This window comes from Tasmannia lanceolata, unplaced genomic scaffold (genome assembly GCF_043159265.1).
Source record: "Tasmannia lanceolata isolate RefF3 unplaced genomic scaffold, GAP_Taslan_0.1 ptg000006l, whole genome shotgun sequence".
NCBI classification, from domain to species: domain Eukaryota; kingdom Viridiplantae; phylum Streptophyta; class Magnoliopsida; order Canellales; family Winteraceae; genus Tasmannia; species Tasmannia lanceolata.
Genome location: NW_027518683.1, coordinates 33261787 through 33283848, shown reverse-complemented (window position 1 = coordinate 33283848; position 22062 = coordinate 33261787).

The following is a 22062-nucleotide window of genomic DNA, read 5'->3' as shown; positions in this document are numbered from 1 at the left end:
TCATATTGGTTTGTTGGTGAGTCTCTCATTCTTGGTCTATCTAACCGTGATTCTCTTGGAGTCACTAGATGGTAGTACTAGAGTGTTGGAAAAACCTTTGAGGTCAATAGTGATACCCGACATGGAATTCTCCACCTATTTCATACGATAACATCTATGGTTTTGGTCAGAGTAGTACGCCTAGAAAAATACTTGGCCAGGTGAATTTGATAAACTGTATATCAAAAATAATTTCACAAAATAAGTTTTGAAATGATTTTTTTAGCAAATGCTTTTGAGGGCCAACACTGCTTGACTTAAAGGTATACCGTGAGTGAGCCTAGGGGATAGTTGATGTCCACACCTTGTAGGACTCAACTCAGTAGATGTGGACTTGGAGAAAGGACTTGCACATTTGATGTGATTAGGGGTATGATGATTTGACGGTAATCTTCAGGGTTACATCTTGATGGAGGCCACTGACTCAATACGATTGTAGCATTGGCTACGGAGCAATAATCGCAGTGGGGCCCACTTGTGGATTCTGCAGGATCTACCGTTAAATCCCTACTACGATCCCACTCACTACTCGATTGACCTATTATTATTATCTATTAGATAGAGGTCCCACATTTATTTGATTGCTTACACGAATTAGTTTCGTGGCATTTTTGTGGCATTGGATACATTGAAAGGATATACACAATGTATATAGTGTATTTGCACTATGGGATACATTGGAAATACCAAAATGATTAAGTATCAACCATAAGGTATTTTGGGAATATCATAAAAATATACTTGAGCTTAAATCCTATTGGATAGGATTGGATTGCATAATTTAATTGGGAATTAAATGTGAAATGCAATGGGGAATTGAATTGGATAAGTGGACCCACATGGGATGAATTTGGGTGGGACCCATTGCCACACGTCCCATGTGGTGTGCCATTATCAATTTGGAATTCAAATTATATTTGGAATATAATTAATTGATTTGTTTCTCTCAAATTAAAGTAACACATGTGAAATTGGAAAGAGAGAGAGAGAGAAAAAGAAGAAACAAACTGAATTAGAAACTATGGAACCACAAGGGGCAACCATGGGTTGCTTGGGCAGCAAGCAACCCCATGGTTGGACGTCCCATGTTGCTTTTCATAATGGGCTTGGCTTGGCTTGCCCAATTGGAGCTTCCAGTTGTGGCTAGTTTCCATTATTTTTGAGATTTCTCTAGAAACTTTGGATTGTGCATATGAAAATTGAAAACTCTATAAATATGAGACATATGGCCGGAGTTTTTAAAAGAGCTCTCCCATAATTTCATGTGCTAGAAATTGGTAGAGACACCCCAAAGTCTTTCTCTTCGTCTTCTCCTTCAATTCCATCAACTAGTTTTGTCTTTTCTAGATCAAAGACAAACATCCAACCAAGCTTCATTGACCTAAATACATATTCCCACTATATAATCTGATTTAGATCAGATTATAAAGTGAACAAAGAGTTGTGCACAAGATCCTTCACGCAACAAAAGGAATCCATCAATTCAACTTGCGGTTTCACGTCGATTACATCGCCGGCGAATTTTCGAGGAGTAGATCAAGCGGACGAGTTCTTTTCTACATAAGGTGTTTATATTTGTGTTTATTGAATCACAATAAAATCAATTAGTCCCTAGGAATCCTGAGTTAGATCAAAATTTTTGTTCTACACTGTTTATTCTTCCTCAACGTGTATCGATTTTGCTCGAGGTTTTACATCTAATCTAATAAGTGGTATCAGAGCTAACTAGGGAATAGATTAGAAGGCTAACGAGCCAAAGATAGATCATGCAGTGATGTGCTGTGAGTCCGGACGTTTATTCCGGCTATCCGAGGTTCCTAGTCTTTGTGTGTTTTTAACAAACAAAGGACTATTTGTCGAAAAACAACAAAACTGTACCGCATGGTGGATTTCTAGACTGATTGCTTTGTATGGTTGAAAAGTAGACTCGAATACGAATCCAACGCTTCAAGAATCATCGAAACCCGATGAGCGGTTTAGGAGATAAGATTTTTTAAAGTTTGGAAAAAGTTGCTGGAATTCAAGAAATTAATTCCGAAAATTGATTTAGAATTTTGTTTCTCCACCCCAAACGATTTGAAAAGCCTATAACCCAGGCATAGACTTTTCTAATAATGTCTTGGGCTGTTTGTAGCATGATCAGATCCTTGAGAAAGCATTTAAGTAACTATATCCCACTCAAAGTTACTCGAAAGGTCACGCTATCCGGATTGTGTTCCCGAAATGAAACAATTTTGTTTTCATAAACTAAGTGATCTTTTTTTTTCTAGCAAAAAATTGCATGCTGATTTATTAGACCAAATAAAAAGGTTTTATGATGTTTCAAATTAAAATCAGGATGGTTGTGTGTTGATCAAAAATTAAATTAACCCGGTTTTGTACGAATTGATCGCTATTGATGAAAGATGCCAAATTGGGTTTCATGGATGATGTTTTTTTTTATTTCCATGGTTTGATGGTTTGCTTTTTATGTGATGGATGGCATGGCTTGTTTGTTTGCTTTTCATGTGATGGATGTCATGGCTTGGTTTGTGATGTATGTTTTTCTTTTATGCAATGGATGCCTAATCAAACATACACAATGACGATTGTAACTCCAACATTAAATAATCCTCTTAAAAATATTAAGTTGGTAAACGGGGTCAAGTCGAAAGGACAAGACCTCGTGGCCTTCCCTAGCCATCTAACCGTTAGCTAGTCTAGGAAATAAGACGATCACATGCCAAAGCAGAAGCTGATCTTGTTCCTTAACTAGAGTAAACCGTTAGATTCCTACAAGGAGGATAAGGAGAATGTGCATGATATATTGGTCACATGCCAAAGCAGAAGCAATTGTAGATTGCATAGTTTTCCTAGGCGGTGGGTATAACTTAACCAAGCAAAGGGTATTGATGCCCAAAGGATATACATACTGCAATGTTTGGAGGCCGAAAATAAATCAGATCCCATAGGACTAGATGAATCCACTTATTCAAGCTTGTTGAATAAGTTTCCGATGCCCATTGGAGAAATTATACATTTCTATTGATTCACGAGGTTGAGGGGCCTGTGAATGAGACGTGCAATGGGCGGTTCCATCGTAGATCAAAATCCCAGATCCGATGGACATGTCATGAAATTAACTATAATGGTAGTCTTGCTAATTATGCCTCTTTCCTTTGCGCATAGATACCATGGCTTCATTCAACCCATTAGCTAAGATCTTAGATGAAAATAAGTTAGCTGGTCCAAATTACCTCTACTGGAAAATGAACCTAATGCTAGTGCTCAAGTCCGCTAAAGTTTATTAGGTTCTTACCACTGAAGAGCTTGAACTACCTGGTCCTGATGCGCCTCAAGCAGACTACGATAGAATGTCTAAGTGGCTTGAGGATAATGAGATGACAAAGTATTACATCCTTGGCTCCATGTCCAATGTGCTACAACAACAACATATTGGAATGGCAGCAGCCTCAGACATAATGATGAATATTAAAGAAATGTTTGGAGAGCAACATCGCTGATGAGCACATTTATGTGTGAATTATAGGTAGGAAAAGCATGCATATTTCATATTTAGAGCAGTACTACTAAGGTATTTTGCTTATTTTTGGTGTTTCAGGGTTATTTTTGAATTTTCATGAAAAATGGAGCTAAAGAGATGAAATTCCAAAGAAAAATTCAAGTGTGAGAACAACTATGGGATCACCACCATTGTGGCCTATCATTTGAAGGGTTCAGATCATTTTATGTCCCTTCAATTGGTTGGTTCGGAATCGCCTTGGAACATGATTCGAGTAGTACAAGCAATTTATCCCAAGGCTCACTAAATGTGCGGTTTAGATCATCTTATGGTAGTGGATTGCGAGGTACAAATAACTTTACGTTGGTGTCCATCGTTTGAATGGATTAGATCAGCCCACAAAAATGTGCAAGAGGTGCGATCATTGGTAAAGCCGAATTCACATATTAGCCCATTAATTCAACGATTTGGATCATCTCATTGGAATGGTTTAGTGGTGCAATTAATTTATATGATGGACTGTCATTTGGATGGCTTGTATCGTTCCTTGGAGATTAAGAGGGGAGAGGCAAATATAATTGTTTGTGTATTATATGGAGAGGTAGATTAGCCATTTGCAAATAATTATGACATTTGTGCAATTCATTGGAAAAGTGGGGATAACTTGGTCGTTTCACAAATCAAGGAAGAGAAAAAATAGGGGAAGAAAGCACAACCGACCCTCTCTCTCTCCCCTTTACGATTTTTTGGGCTTTTTTTTCCCTCTCATCCTAATTTGTCTCCCCCTTGTCTAAATGAAATAGCAACTCCCTATTTTCTCTCCCCCACATCCAACGAATTAGCAATTTCCAATATTCTTTCTTCCTTATTTCGTTGGAAACAAGAAAAGGAAAGGAAAATATCCAATTTTAGGCTATCAAATGAATGGTTGAGATGTAATCACATGCACATACTTGAGGCATTTTATATGCTTAGTAGATTTAGAGGTTGTGCTTATACTGTAAATTTTTTTTAACAGTATAAAAAAAGATACACGCACTTGGAGTTGATCATTTCTTTGTATCTCACATGCACTTAAATGTCAAATCTTTTAAATTGACTACTAGATACAATTTATAAATCTTGATTAATCATCTTGTATCTAGTTTATACTTGTGCTTGAAAGTTAAATCTTTTATGATCATGCATGCTAGATGCTATACATTGAAAGTAGATTAATCTCGTTACATCTAGTTGTTTGTGCTTATAATTGTAATATCTATTGAAAATAATTCTCTAGATACGTCACTCCTTGTATTTAGAGTATACTTGTGCTTAATGGTTATATCATTATTGAATTACTTGCATGCTAGATATCATATGCTTGATATGTATCTAGTTAGTATGTGCTTAAAGATCACATCTTTTTGAAAAGGTATTATAGATACACATATACTTATCTTAGTTTATCTATATGTATCTATATTTGAGTATCCATACCATTAATAATGTGATATATTGTATTGAAATCTAAAAATTCATGTTATTGTGCACAATAGATTACACTCTTGTTTTGGTATGATCATGTAGTTTGGTTTAAGTGTTTTGGTACCTCACTTGAAACATGTTCATGCACTTAGTACCCCCATTGACCTATAGGAATAGATAAGTTTGGTTCAAGCTATATTCCTAAGTCCAACATCTTAAAACTTGAACTCAAATGAAACAAGTCTTGCTAGTGCTAGATTTCATTATTTTAGAGTTGTCAATCATGCAACTCTAGCAATCATAGAAGAAATTGAAAGACAATTGAAAATAGAGAATAAAATAAGAAGATTCATTTCAAACATTGGGTCTAAGCAAAATAATTGTAAATCAATCCTTAGACTTCACTAAATAAACAAGGTTGGGTCAAAACCTAAAACTTAGTGAACTTCCAAAACTAGTTAATATCATGAGAAGTTCATAAGTCAATTCATTAGCCCAAGGTGTATCACTCTTTAGACACTCTTGAGGATCCTTGGCTCTTGATATTATCCCTTTGAACTTAAATCTTAGAACTCTTAAGGAAAATTGAAACTTGGTTCAATATGAGAGATTCATATGAGTTATTTTGTCCTCATCATTGAACTAATCATCTCTAAAAGCTTTAATATGATCACTTATTTATAACATGTAAATCACTTGTTGAAACTCCAAGTTGAACCTCAAACAAATAAACAAGTAAAATTTAATTGGAGGAAGAAAGTGTTAAGAAATTTTGATTATCTAAAATACTTCACATCAAACCTATGTGCGCTAGAAAAATGAGAATCTAGTTAAAATCTACATAAGAGTGTACATTAGAATACATTGTCAATATGGAATGTATTTGATACTTGGTAATCTACTCTATCCATATATGACATTGATAAGTTCACAAAGTGATTAAAACTTGAAACATTCTAGAGTTGTGAACTTAAAACTATAGTGGAATCATTAAATGTAATGATTATTAAAATCCACTTAGCAAGAGGCATGTGATTTAAAGTGATATATACACACATTTGCCTATCATATGTGATCTATGTATATCATAGTAAAGACTCCCAAGCTAGATTACTATAAGTTTGAGTTATTTAAAAATATTTTCATCATATACTCAAGCTTGTATCTCATGACTTTATTACAAGATTACAAGATGAACATCATTAGATTCATGAGATTATGCATAAAAAGCCATAAGTATGCTAAAAATGAGAAATGTATAAAATTGGCTTTAAAAGAAAAAAACAGAAATGAAATGTTTTTTCATGCTTAATCAGTCAAATAAATGTAAGTCTGTCAAAACACATTAAAAAGGCTTTATGAGGGATAGATGAAATTGAACCTAAAATATGAAATTCTCATATAAATATTCCCTCTCCTTAGGTGCAACCTAGCCTGTCTCTATAGGATAACTCATCTAACTAGTTGCATTCACATTCAAATAGAGTTGCTAGCCCTAGGATAGCTTGCTTAGATGGCTGAATTTGTTTTCCTAGGTTTGTAATTCAATTGAGAAAATATAGCACTCTATACATGTATATTCCCCTTGTATGGTATTAACTGCATGGTAAGATGTTAAACCTTAAAGTTAAAAGCTACTCAATAGGTGCTCATGCCTTCTTTTAAAGGAACGGTACCATCACTTTAATTAAAATATTTAACTTCTCTAGCTTCTAGCCAACATCTTCACCATGATAAGTCATATGTGCATTGAATTATTATATATATAGATATATATATTATTTGCACATAGTTAGGGGGAGCATGTGTTGCTAGGATGTCTCATTACCTCACTTAATATCATTTGAGTATCCTTAGCAAACATGTATTTGTAGCCCAAGGGTTGCTTTTCAACCAATCACTTCATAAACCCTTGGTGACTCTGTGTTGGACAGCCCTTTGGATTCATACTTTGTATGGGTCTCTAACAAAGGGGAAGCTATATATGTAATATTTGTTCTCTTTCTATCTTGTCATATGTTGTTTGATATGTGTATTACATTACATATGATAACTACTCATTTGGAGCTCTATTGCTTCATTTGTGTTGTAGTCGGGGCTTGTCTCATACCTTTATTCTGAGATCATCTCTCATTTATGACAAAAGCCCAAAGCCTGAGCCTTAGTGTATATCTTTATTAGGCTTCAAACTTATCTTGAATGGCCTTATGACAGTTATCACATTTGCCATTGATAAGTTTCTATATTTGTTCCTTGTCCAACAAATCCTTGAAATCTTTTCATAGGATCTTATCTTACTTGATCAATCCTATATCCTATGAATCTTCACTCTTATCATGTGCTTTTGAAGCTAAGTACATCATTTACTATGATAAGATCCATTGGCTATACTCTCACTGTCACATCTATAGCCAGTTTGCCTTGTTATGCCCTAGCTCATCGGTTTTACCCAAGGCCAATGACAAATACTTAGGGGGAGAGCCAAATTATCTTACTTTAATGTTTATATGGACTATAGTGATGTGCTCACATTGTCCATTACCCCATTAGCTATGCTTATAATGCAAATCATGCACTGTACTCAATGCTTCTCGCTAAATCTTTTATGATAAGCATTAAGAGAGCTCAAAATATTATATCATTCATATTTCATGGGCCACAAGGTTACTTTGTTGTTACCTTTTTTCTGTGCCCATCTTACATAGCTCTACATAGGACCAAACATAGAACTATATTGCAAATGCCAATCATATCTCAATGTTTTTGCTTGTCCCTATTCCTATCATGTGTATTGAAGTTGATTATCTTATAATCATGATAGTTTCTTAATAGAACCTTCAAATGTCATATCTTCTCAATCACTTCACTTGTTATGCCATGCCTTGATTGATCTATGTTCATGCATAACAAATTTAGGGAAAATGCTTAGCTGTCAACTCTTTTGTGTTCATATGCTTCATAGGGTTATGTTTAAAATAGTTATATTGCTCAACACCCTTTAGTTGTGCTTAAGTTGTCTATACTTGCATACCTCAAACAAAAAAACGGGGTGGATATCTTACTTACCTATGATGCTTCATTCTTATCATGCATTATTCACTTGGAGCACATCATATTCATGATAAGTAGATAGAGGGAGTGCTTATTGCACATCTTGGCATATTAGTTTGAGCTTTCACTATTGAAACCTCCCTTTTTGCTGCTGCCAAAAGGGGGAGAATTTTAGAATTGATTAGCCATTCCATAGTCTATATGCATTGTTTGCTTTATATTGTCATATTTCACTTGTGCATATAGTGAGGGGGAGTAATACTTCATTGTTTATAGCATTTAATGCCTATTTGTCGATTCTTTTGATATCTCCTACTTCCAAATCAATTTGGTTTGCCATCATAAAAAAGGGAGAGAATGTTAGCCCAAGGGTTCCCATGGGTTCAACTATTTACCTTTACCTTCTTGTTTTGATGCTAGTAAACCCACATTGATTAGTCTTTATGGGCTAATGTGTTGCTTTAAAGTGATGTGCCTTAAATAGGAACTTCATATGTCATATCGCCATTACACAATACAACAGAACACAAAGCTTGAGGATCAACATGCGTAAAGAAAATAAAAGAGCTTGCACACATTGGAGGCATCATCCTTGGAAGATTTCCAAGCATAAAGCTCAACTTAAAGATCTCACAAACATGCCTTGCACAATGCCAAGAGGAGCTTGAATATGAACAAGTGTTGGTGCCTATAATAAGTATTCAAAGTGAAAATGATTCAAGAAGGGAAGTCATATGTACCAAGCATTCTCAAGTGTTCACTTATAAGCCAAAAGCAGGAAGAAGACCTTTGAAGCCAATATGATCAAGGTGCTAAGTAGTTTATCTTTCTAGATTGTATAGGAGACTCTTTCAAGTGGTTTTGCATTTCAAAGTGTTTTTTAAACATCCATCAAAACCAAACTTGAAACCTATTTTTATTTCATGTAAAATCATTTTCAAAGGTCCTAAATGTTATTAAAACAAAAGTACGTAGCCCAAGTGCTAACCAAAGTTTACAAATGAAAAGGAATGACATTAGCACTTGAATTGTGAAAATAGCAGCTTAAAACAGCTTTAAATGATTCAAAATATTTTTAAATATTTTTAAGATATTTTTAACAGATAGGTCTTTTTTTTCTCTTGTCCGTAGAGTATAAGAACATCAAAATTCGATAAGAAATGAGGGAGATATGAGTTTTACAAACCGAGCTGAAAATATGCACTGTGCTGAAACAGCAAACCAGTGGTGGGCTACCGCCGAACCCCGGTCGAACGGGGCAGTAAAAATTCTATTTTTTAAAATTCCAGATGACCCTCAGTGGTCAATCGAACTCCACGAGCTACTGCCAGTGCGCGAGAAACTAGCCGTTGGGGCATAACGGCTAGTTGCTTTTTTTGACCCGTTTTTGATCTTTTCTTGCCCAAACTACCCCCAAACATTGAGCAATCATTGTGGGCTATAAATATGATGTTTATAATGGATTCAAAAACTTTTGGACTCACTGAAAATCTCATTTGAGCTTTATCCTTCAAATCGATTAATATCTTCATAGAGCTTTGAACTTGCATATTTTCATTTTAAAGAGGATCTCCATAGGGCTTTCATTTGTGTAATCTTTTGGAGAGTTTGTGTGAGCTATCATCTTTGTAATCCGCCTATCAAGAGGCTTGAGAGTTTTTCTTTTCTAGTTGTTCTTCATTTGTAAGAGGGTCTCCGATTCGGCCCGGTAAGAAAGGTGAATCACTTTGTGAAGAGGGTTTTCGCTTCAGCCTTTGAAGGAGAAGCTTGATTGTATTCGAGGGTCTTCGATTCTGCCCGTTAACAAAGGAGAATCTGAAGCAAAGAGGGTTTGTCCCCTCGGAGGCGAAGAAGGTGTTTTGTAAAGCTCGGAGATTTAAGGTGTGGAATCTCACCATTAGTGGAGTACCCAAGGAGCTAAACTTGGAAGAGTGGAGTAGGTCTTGTTGATAGACCGAACCACTATAAATCTTGGTGTCCTCATTGTGGTGTGCCCCTTCTTCTTCCCTTCTTCTTCTTCTCTTTGGTGATTGGTAACCTCTTTCTCTTTACTTTTATCTTTAATCTATATTAACAAGGGTTAGAGAATATAAATGATTGGTAATATCTAAACCCTAATTTTATTGTCTTATTTAATTAAGAAGGGTTAGACATAAATTTCTTAAACTTGTAAATTGCTTTTAATACTTCATTTAATTAAGGCTGAAAATTTTAATTAACCAATTCACCCCACCTCTTGGGTTGCCTACTTGTATTTCACAAACTAAAAGTGGAATCACTAAATGATAGGTTATTAAAATCCACTTAGTTAAAGGCATGTGTTCTAAAGAAAAGATACACTTACTTCATGCCTATGTATGTGATCTATGTATAACATAGTAAAAGATTCCCAAACTAGATCACCATAAGTTTGAGTTATTTAAAATTATCCATCATATCATATACTCAAACTTGTATCTCATGAGTTCATTATAAGTTGTAAACATCATCTAAATCATGAGATTATGCCTAGAAAGCCTAACAAGTGATAAAAATAAAAAATATATAAAATTAGCTTTAAAGGAGAAGAATTAAAATGAAATGTGTTTTGATAATGACACTTAATCATTTAAATGGACTTCATCCATCCAAACACATCTAACAAGCTATTGGGAAAAATAAAAATGAAAATAAAAATGAACATTCCCTAAAAGATTACAACTAGCTTGCTTCAATAGAAAATCTTTTAGATCTTGATAGGATAGAGTTGCTTGTCCTAGGATAGTGTGCCTCATGAAACTTATGTGATTTTGCTATCCTTGGTGTGTTTTTTGTTTACTTGTAGCATTCTATATATATTGTATTCCCCTTGTGTGGTATTAGTTACATGGTAAGATGTCAAACCCTAAAGTTAATAGCTACTCAATTGGTGCTTTTAGCCTTCTTACTTGTTAAGAAGGAGATGTACCATAATCTTTAATTAAAACATCTAATCTCTTTGGCTTCTAGCTAACATCTTAACTATGACAAGCCACATGTGCTTTGAAATGTTATATATATATATATATATATATATATATATATATTCAATATATGCACATAGTTAGGGGGAGCATGGTCTGCTAGGTTGTCATCTCATTTGATATCACTTGATTATCCTAGCAATCATGCAATTGTAGTCCAAGGATTGTTTTTCAATTATTCATCTCTCAAACCCTTGGTGACTAAGTTGGACAGCCTTTTGGATTCATACTTTGTATGAGTCCCTAACAAAGGGGAGCCATATATATGTAAAATGTCTGTCCATCTATCTTATCATATGTTGATTAATATGTATATCACATTACATATAATAAGTGCTCTCATTTGGATCTCCATTGCTCCATTTGTAGTGTAGTTGGGTCTTGTCATATGCCTTCTTGTTTTAGATCACCTCTCATGTATGGCAAGTACCCTTCGCCTAAGCATCAATGTGAAATCCTCATAGGCTTTATACTTATCTTGGATAGACTCATATGTTTCTATCTCTGCCAATGATAAGTATTCGGTTCTAGAGACTGAACAATCTCTAGAACTCTCTTTCATAGGATTGTGCTTTAGTTGATCAATCCCATTTCCTATGAATTTTGCCTCTTATCATGTGCTCTTAAAGCTAAGTACATCATTCTGCATAATAAGATTCATTGGCTATACTATTACTGTCTCATCTATAGCCAATTTGTATTGTCATGCCCTCTTACATAGGTTTCACCTAGAGCCAATGACAAATACATAGTGGGAAGCTTAATGGTATCATATTCATGTTTATATATATCATTGTGATATGCTCACAAGATCTGTTGCCCCATTACTTGTGCTTAACTTTCAAATTCTTTAGATAAAAAAAATGACTTATCATGCCTCTCACTTTTATTTTCTATTTGATAAGCATCCCATGAGCATAAATGTCATATCATATACTAGGTACATAGCTTAGATAAGCTATTCCTCACCTTGACACCATTTGCACTTTTATTGTGAAAATCCTTCATTTTTGCTGCTACCAAAAGGGGGAGAGTTTTTTGGAATTGATTAGGCAGTCCATATTTTATATGCATCACATGCATTACATTCATTATTATACTTGTGCATATAGTGAGGGGGAGCTATGCTCTATTGGTATCATTTTAATCTCCATATGTCTATTATTTTGATATGTCCTACCTCCCTAATCAATTTGTTTGCCATCATAAAAAAAGGGGGAGAATGTAAGCCCAAGGGTTCCCATGGGTTCAAACATTCACATTTTTCTTCTTGTTTTGATGTAACCAAGTTTAAATTGATTAGCATTTATGGACTAATGTGTTGCTTTGAGATGTTGTGCTCTATAAAGGATTTTGATATGTCATATCGTCATTACACATCTCATCTCAATACATGGCTTGTGGATCCACACACACATGATCAAAGAGCTTGCACCTACATTAGAGACATCACCATTTGAAGATGATAGAGTCAAGAACCTCAAATTAAAGATTCCACAAGTTGCCTATCAAGTGTCAAGAAGAAGCTTGGAGTTGAACACGCCATGGTGACACCTCATGTACCTTTCAACATGCATTGAAGATTGGAGGAAGTCAAAAGAGCCAAACATGTTCAAGAAGTTCACTCACAAGCTGAAGAAGTCCAAGAAAGTGCAAAGGAGCAAAGACATTCCAAGAAGACTCAAGGTTCTTTACTTGTAGAATGTATTTATAGTCTTCTTGATTTTATGTTAAATGCACTTTCAAAAGGTTTTCAAATGGTGTTCATACTTAACTTTTTATATCTTTGGAAACCATCAACACACCCAAAAATGTGTTTGAAAACCTATGACTAAAGCCCATAGACCATGGCCCAAAGCCCCTGAATTTTAAAAGTTTAAAAGGAATTTCAAGCAGGGCTAGTCGATCGGGGAGTCCTGGGCGACCGCGGAAGAATGGCTGGAATTCCAGCATCCTCCGAACAAAGTCGAGCCAGTCAACCGGGGGTTGGTCGGGTGACCACAAAACTATTTCTGTCGAAACATAAGCAATCCGTCATGGTTTGGGCGGGCGACCACGATGGGTCGGTCTACCGGAATAGTGTTTTTGAGCTTAAATTTGAATCAAACAGATTGCCCTCGCCGGGCGACCGCCAGTGGCTCGGTTTGAAATTTGAATTTACAAAAGAGAGCCCGATAAGGGCGGGCGACCGCCGTGCCTCGGTCGACAACCGCGGCGTGGAAAACTAGCCATTGGGGCTTGCGCATGTTGACTTTTTCAACCTAGTTTTTTTTACAGTTTTACCCCCAAACAGTCATATTTCCTTGTGGGCTATATATACACTATCTAAACATTTCTAACCAAGCTTCTGAACATTTGTGAAAGATAAAATCCCATATTTTAGTGCTTCAACTTATTAAATCAAAAGCAAAACCTCTTTGAGCTTATATTTCCACATTTTATCAAGAGGTACTCCATAGGCTTTACATTTGTATCTTTCTTTGGAGTGATTGTGAGCCTACAACTTTGTAATCCGCCTATCAAGAGGGGTTGGGAGTTTTTCTTTTTCTTCGTTCTTCATTGTTTGAGGGTCTCCGATTCGGCCCGTTAAGAAAGGTGAATCATTATGTGACGGTCTTCGATTCGGCCCGGTAAGAAAGGAGAATCATTGTAAGAGGGTGTGTCCCCTCGCAAGGCTTCGTGCAAAAAGGGTTTGTCCTCTTTCAAGTTGGAGGAGAAGTTGGGTTTGTTCGGCTTGGAGATTCGCCATTGAAGAATCTCAACCTTAGTGGAGTATCCAAAGAGGAAAACTTAGAAGAGTGGAGTAGGTCTTGTGATAGATCGAACCACTATAAAAATCATGTGTTCCTTGTGGTGTGACTTCTTCCTTCTTCTCTTGCACGTGTGGTGATTGGTAAACTCTAACCCTAACTTGTTGTTATGTTTTAAATTGAACGAGGGTTAGTAAATGCACTTGATTGGAATATCCAAACCCAAGCTTTCATTTCTACGCTTATTAAAACAAGGGTTAGAATATTCACTTGAGCTTAATTAATGTATTAACTCTTAATCTTCCACCTAATTAAGCACAAAATTTTTAAATAGCCAATTCACCCCCCTCTTGAGTTGTAACACCTGCATTTCATTTTCTCTCTCTCTCTCTCCCCTCTCTTAAAAATTTTGTCCAATACTTTCTTCTCCCCTAATTTTTGTCCATAATTTTCTCTCTTGCTCTCTTACATCTATTTATGTTCTTACACTAGCTACTCTTTCACTCTTTCATCTCATCTTCTATCACAAGACTTGATCCAACCTTCCAAAGACCAATCACCCATCATCCAAGGCTCAATCAAAGGTGACATCAAAGCTTGAAGGAGGACAAGGATTCAAAGGTTGAAGAGAAGAATCAGACTAAGTTTTCTTATTTTTTGTTCTTTATTTCACTTTCAAGTTGATAATTCTAATTCAAGAAGAGTAATTTTTGTTTCTTTTCCCTTTTTAAGCTTCTAGATGGCATTATTTTTCTTTATTTTTTATTTCTTTTACTTTCTCCATGAATAACTAAACCCAATATACTTAGGGTTTAGATGAAACCACGGGGAATGAGAAAGATTAATAATTAAAATCAATGGTATGAAATAACATGATATATAGGGTTTTATAATTGTGGATTCCCAATTATTCATGTCATTGGATTTTATCCTTTCGTATGCGTAATTGTTGATGAAATAATATAAAAACTTATATAATCTTTGAAATTAGATAGTGTGTTTGATAAATTACTCATGGGCAATGACATCCATTGATCTTATTTCCCATTGACTGGATTTATTAAATATACTATTCAATGCAAAAATTAGTTTAATTAATTATCCAATCCAAACTCATGGTGGATTCTAACCCTAAGTAATCTTTTAGTCGAATTAAGGTTTTGAATTCAATTTCTAATTACTTTTGCAATCAATTTCCAATTCACTTTAGAGTAGTTTTGCAACCAATTTTTCAATCAATTTAGGTTTTTAGATTTTGGTTTTCTAATTAGAACTTTTTAGTTAGATTTTATAATTAATAAAAATCCTTAGAATATTGGTCTACTTTGCCTAAATGTAAGGATTGAATTTGTAATCGTTCCTTCATTATTTTCGATCCGTATCTATTTAGCTTATAAACTTAAATATATTGTTGGATCCGAGGTTGTAGTCCACGGAAATCCTGAGTACATTCTGTTCGGGGTAAAATTGACACTAACCGCTGATCAACGACATGTGGTACCTCTGAATTATTAGAAGCAGACTTACGAGTTTTAAAAGGAAAGTTAACGAAATAGTATCCTCTCCTTAAAAATAGCGACATCCTTAGTTAGGAAACTGTCTCTCAACGAGGTAATATACTCTAAGGCCGTGGCTTTCTAACTAAGGGAATCGTATTAACATCAATTTACTCGTTCAGGGAAATAGGATATCTGTTAAAATAGATATATACTTATCCCCTGGGGAAGTCGATCAATTAGGCAAGACTCCTAAAACAGTAAGATTCTAATCATTGAGGACTCTCTTCTCTATAAAAAGAGCTCCTCACAATCAAAAGGGAACTACGTCTGACTTGATCCTCACTAAAGGGGTACGTAGGCAACTTGGAAAAGACCAAGTTCAGTCACATCCTCTTTCATACACCCTCGTTGGTAAAACTTCTGAACTTCTTCTCCTTCCTTTTAATTTTCCTGTGATACCAATTTCTAGCTTAAATATTGAAGTATTATCCAAAACCATAATTCCGGATCTACTAACGTCCTTTCTGTGAGTGCAAGTTGCTTACAGGATCGACTCTATCACCGCTAGATCGTGTCAAGCAAATTTTGGCATCATCAGATTGGCGCCATCCGTGGGATAGATATGACAAATTGGAGATCAAAAGCCTTGAAATCTGTCACTGCCAACCCACAAGGCGATGGAGTAATGACCAGGAGTCAAGCATATGCCACAATCCCCGGAAATCCTATTCCGGAGGAAGCGCCTACCAACGAAGACACAACTCCAGTCACCATGACTATGTTCAACCAATTGGCAACACAAGTTGAGAATGTTTCTATTACTCTTCAGGAAATATTAAGACATTTACCACCTCCTTCACCGATGGTTCAAAATGTCAGTGTTCCCCCGTTGATTTGCGGAGGTGAGGAATCCGCCCTTAGAAGAAGAACAAGACAAATCACCCGAAGGCAGAAACCCTTGCAGCAGAAGGCCAGTAAATCATCGACCTTCTGCTTCAATCACTAGCCCTAGGCCGAATCATGGGGATGGGGAAGCGAACGACCGACGGGCACTAGAATTGACCTTTAGGCCTATTCCAGCCTAGAACAACAACGTCCCCCAAAGGGCTAATAGTGCGGAAAATCTGAATCAAGGGCAAGACAACCCGCGGCAAAAATCGAGAGATGAAGTTAATACCCCTGACTCGGGACTCCTCACCGAACTCCAGTGACAAGTCAAGGACATGCAACATCATGTTAAGAAACCTTACAAACCGGACCACCTGACTGAATGGGAGAACGAAATACAATCGCCATTTGTAGAGGAGATAACACAGGCCCAACTGATACGAAATTTTGACCTACCAAGACTGAACCTTTACGAAGGACCGTCAGATCCATTGGAGTATCTACAAGCGTATCGGAGAGCAATGGAATTTAAGGGTGCTAACGACGTGGTTATGTGCCGTGCATTTTCCTCGTACTTGAAAAGAGGGGCGAATAGCTGGTACGGCCGCCTAATCCCAATTCCATATCCTCGTTCCGAGAACTGGGTCAGGAGTTTGTTACGTATTTTGCTAACAGCCGACCACAGAAGAAACCCGCCGACGCACTTCTCGCTCTCCGACAAGGAAAGGAAGAAATTTTATGATCTTTCATAGGACGGTTCAGGGTTGAGTTATCCCGAATCAAAGACCCTAATCACGAGATGGTAAGAGTAGCTATGAAATCAGCCATCCATGACAGGGACTTCAAGGTAGCCCTGAATATCGATCCACCCCAAGATCTACAAGAGCTAATGGAGGTAGCAGACAAATATGTCAACAAAGAATATTTCGCCATGGAAAGAGAGTTAGAACTTGCCAAAGCTCCGAAAAAGCGGAAGGAGGAGATTCAGCTGAATAACAGTAAGACTAAACCCCCTCGTCCCGACAATCCAATAACCGACCTCTGTCGCAATAGTTTGAAAGGTATAATTACACTCTTCTGAACACATCTGTTGTGAACATCCTTTATGAAATCCGAGGAAAGGAAGGTCTCCAATGGCCAAAAAAGATGAATGGTACTAGTCGGAAACGTAACACTAGCGAATATTGCCACTATCACGGCGACCATGGCCATACAACAGATGAGTGCTATAATCTAAAAAATAAGATTGAAAGATTGGTAGAACTTGGGCGCGTTGATAAATACTTGTTGAACCCGAGGAATATCGAACCTTCCCAGAAATTCGAGGTTCAAAAGACACTTGCCCTTCTAATCCGATCCCATCGACCATCGGAGCTGACCAAACCAGACAGGTCTCCGAAGTTCGAAAATTCCCGGACATAAGGATCGTTGCCCCACTCAGGATTGCAGGGAGTATCGATGTAATCGCAGGAGGATTGGCCTCAAGAGGACCGACTATTGCTGGACTGTCATGCCCCAAACCCCCACCCTCGATGTAGGACATGACAGTGACGTACACCTGCAAGACAAGTCCCCCAAATGTACAAGGCTACAAAGCAACTAACAGAAATAACCTGGCATTCCATAACTAAAATATCAAAGTTCAATTAATGCAGACCCATCAAATCAAATTAAATCTCAGCTCTCCCCTGAGTCAAAGAAAAATAAGTAATGAAGTCTTTACATCTTACTCAAAGTACTCACTTCCTAATAAACCGAAAATAACTAAATTAATCTCCAAGACAAAGTCCAATCCAAATGCTAAGCGTCCTATTCCTCATTAACCTCATGAGCGTCAAGACCTAAAAATGTTATATAGCCACAGTCAGCTGAAAAGCTTAGTACATAATAAAATACTACTCTAAGTACAATCTAAGCATGCTAAGGCTCAATAGGGTTCAGATAAACAAAATAAAAAATGAATACTAAGGTTTCAACTGAATTAATAGGCACAAAGTAGATATAAGTGCATGTCAAATATGGTTCTGAATTAAAGGTGCAACAAAGCAAATCAATGTCTAAGTTCTGATCAAAGTCAAAGGTTTTCAGAATTCAAATACACTTCGGAGTCATCGGCATGGTCTAGAAGACATGTTATTGCTTATACACCAACAGTCCACGGTGTTGGAACTAGTTCTTCAAGTTCAGATACAAGTCGACAGGGCCAACAACCAACATTTTATCCTACTGACGGACCAGAAGTTCCAGTGTACTACCCCTACAGTGGGTCCAGAGTTTCAGAAATAATCCAAGCCTCCACAGAAGTGTTCGGAAGGTGTCCAAGGTTTATATTCAAATAGTTCTAAGTATTCAAAGTTCAAACTGATAGTTTCAATGGTTGAAAGTTCTAAACAGATCCATCATAATCTCCTCCCACGTTAGCCTTGCCGGGGTGATAGCTTATGGTCAAGTCGTAGTCCTTCAATAGTTCTAACCAACGCCTCTGTCTCATGTTCAATTCTTTCTGTGTAAAGATATATTCAGGCTCTTATGATCAGTGAAGATCGCACAAGGTTCTCCATACAAATAATGCCTCCAAATTTTCAAAGCAAACACGACAGCTTCCAATTCCAAATCATGAGTTGGATAGTTCTCTTCAACTGGCGTGAAGTATACGTAATCACTTTTCCATTCCGCATTAAGAAATAGCCTAAGCCTTTCTTCGAGGCATCACTGTAATTTACAAATTCCATTCCGCTAATAGGCAGAGTTAGGATGGGAGCAGAAACTGGTCTCTACTTCAATTCTTGAAAACTCCTTTCACAATCTTCAGACCAAACAAATTTGTCCCTTTCCGTGTCAAGCGGGTCAAAGGGGTAGCTATACGCGAAAAGTCCTGGACAAAACGGCGGTAATAACCCGCCAAATCAAGAGACTACAAATCTTCGGAACATTATTCGGTCTATTCCATAACATTACTACCTCAATCATCTTTGGGTCTACAGATACTCCATCTCTAGAGACCACATGACCCAAAAAGGAGATTCAGTCAAGCCAGAATTCACATTTCTTCAGTTTCCCATATACCTTATCCTTTCTTAGGGTTTCTAAAACAACCCTCAGATGATGCTCGTGGTCTGACCGACTTTTTGAGTATATCAGAATGTTGTCGATGAACACAACCACGAACTGATCTAATAATGGTCTGAATATCCTGTTCATCAGGTCCATGAAAGCTGCCGGGGCATTGGTTAACCCAAATGGCATGACAAGAAACTTGTAATGGCTGTACTGAGTTCGGAAGGCCGTCTTCAGAACATCTTCTGATTTGATTCTCAACTGATGGTATCCCGATCAGAGGTCGATCTTGGAAAACTGACATGCCCCTTGTAATTGATCAAACAAGTCATCTATCCTCAGGAGCGGATATTTATTCTTTATTGTAACCTTATTCAATTCTCTGTAATCTATACATAATCTCATACTTCCATCTTTCTTCTTAACGAATAGAACTGGTGCTCCCCAGGGTGAAACACTGGGTCGCACAAAACCCTTCTCTAACAGTTCTTCCAACTGACTTTTCAATTCTTTAATTTCCAAAGGTGCCATACGATACGGGACCTTAGAGATAGGCGTCGTTCCAGGAGCTAAATCAACTGTAAATTCAACTTCTCTATTTTGAGTTAGACCTGGAAGGTCTTCAGGAAACACATCTGCAAACTCCCTAACCACATGGATGTTTTCAATATTCAAATTGTTATCATTAACTTTGACTACTTATGCTAAGAAGGCCTCACAACCTTGTCTTAGAAGTCGCCAAGCTTGCATGGCAGACAGAACCATGGGAGTTGAGTGAGCTCCACTCCCTTCAAAGCAAAATTTTTCTTCTCCAGGGATTTCAAAATTCACTACCTTCTTATTAAAATCTACCAAAGCGTAATGGGTTTACAACCAGTCCATTACCAAAATCACATCGAAGTCAGACAACTCAAGCAAGATAAGATCTGCTAACATTTCTCTATCTCCAATTCTAATAGGGCACATCCTACTAATTCGGTTAGTCAAAATTTTTTTTCCTACTTGAGTGCTGGCACACAAATCATAATCAAGAGGTGAAGTAGGTAAACAATGTAGTGCAACAAAAGAAGATGAAACAAATGAGTGCGTCGCACCAGAATCAAATAATGCATGACCATAAGAGGATGCTATAGGCAGAGTACCTGATACTACTGTGCCAACGGCATGAGTGTCCTGATGAGTGAAAGCGAAAGCTCATGCCGGGACATGAGGCCTGTCAGTACTTTGCTGCCCTTGGGAATTTACTTGTGCAGCTCTGCTCTGAATAATTTGAGTCTATATTGCCTGAGCTCGAACTATAGCGTCCCCTGAACTGATTGGGCATCGCCCGCTGGATGTGGACACTTTGCGATTCTGTGGCCTACCTCGCCACATCGAAAAAAGCCCCAGTATTCCATCTACAGGTATCAATAGGGTGGTTCTTCCCACAACGTTCACATTTAAGGGCAACTGATCTTTTTGGTGCTTACTTATTCTGATAGCCCCCACGATTCCCTTGCCTTCCTCTAGGCTCTTTAATGGCAGGAGGTTTAGGCACTTGATGAATCGGGGTCGATCCCCTAGGAGCTTGTCCTCCTCTTGATTTCACTTTCTTTATTCCTATTCTTCTGATTAGCTTGAGCATATGCTCTTGCTTCTTGATGTACTGCTTCAAGTTTCTTTGCCCTTTCCACCAGATCTTCGTATGATTCTGGGGCAGTAGATCCAGTTATTCCCTTCTTCAAATACATAGTCAACCCAAATTTGAATTTGTTTCTCTTTGCTTCATCGTTAGGTACCAAAGAAGGTACAAAACGAGCTAGCCTATCAAATTCTGCTTCATAATCTTTCACAGTCGTATCGCCCTGCACCAACTGGGTAAACTCCTGATGCATACGGTACAGAGTACTACGAGGGAAGAATCTCGCAAGAAACTCGGTGCGAAGCATCGCCCAAGTGAAAGGTCCCTGATGGTGCTCATACTTTCTTTGGATTCCCTTCCACCAATGAAGGGCTCTCCCTTCCAACATATAGGTAGCATACTTAACTCTATCTTCATTTCTATTACAGTTCATTGCCTCAAAGGCCTTTTCAGCATTCTCCAACCAGGACTTGGCATCATCTGCCATAGTCGATTCCTTAAAGGCTTTTGGTGCAAGCCTCATAAATTCCGAAATCCCAAACACTTGATGTGGTTGTCTTGCCACTGGTGGCTCCTGAACTTGTGGCTGCTGTTGTGGAGGTTGCTGACGTTGTTGATTTGCCAAACCAATCATGGCTCTCATAAAATTCCTCATCTCACTCCTTTCTTGTTCAATATCATCTTGAGGCCAAGGTGCCTCAGGATTCTCATTCTGTGCTTGACCTCCCTAAATTGGAGGGTCCTAAACCACTTGCTCTTCTTGAACCCCTTGGTTCAAACTTTCCTGAATCAGTGGATCTTCTTGAGCCACATTATGATCTCCTCCAATGATGTCATGAAGGGCTCTAGTACGGTTTACTCGAGTTCCACGACCACCACGTCCTCCTCGAGTCGACATATTCCTAAATCCAATAAAACACTAAATTAGAACACTTCTATAACATAGTTACATACACATATTGTATTCATATAGTAATACAAAGCATTCCTATTTGGAGCCAATACCTATCAATCATATATTTCTCATGATTCTTACCCAATCACAAACTCGCATGCTTCCCAAGCGTCCCCAGGTGCATTTGAATTTATAATTGAGCCCTGATTGCGCGACTTATTTATGTGTTGTCAGGCGTCCCCGAAAGAAACAAACCTATCAAGCGCTTTCTAATTGCTCCTTATCTAAATC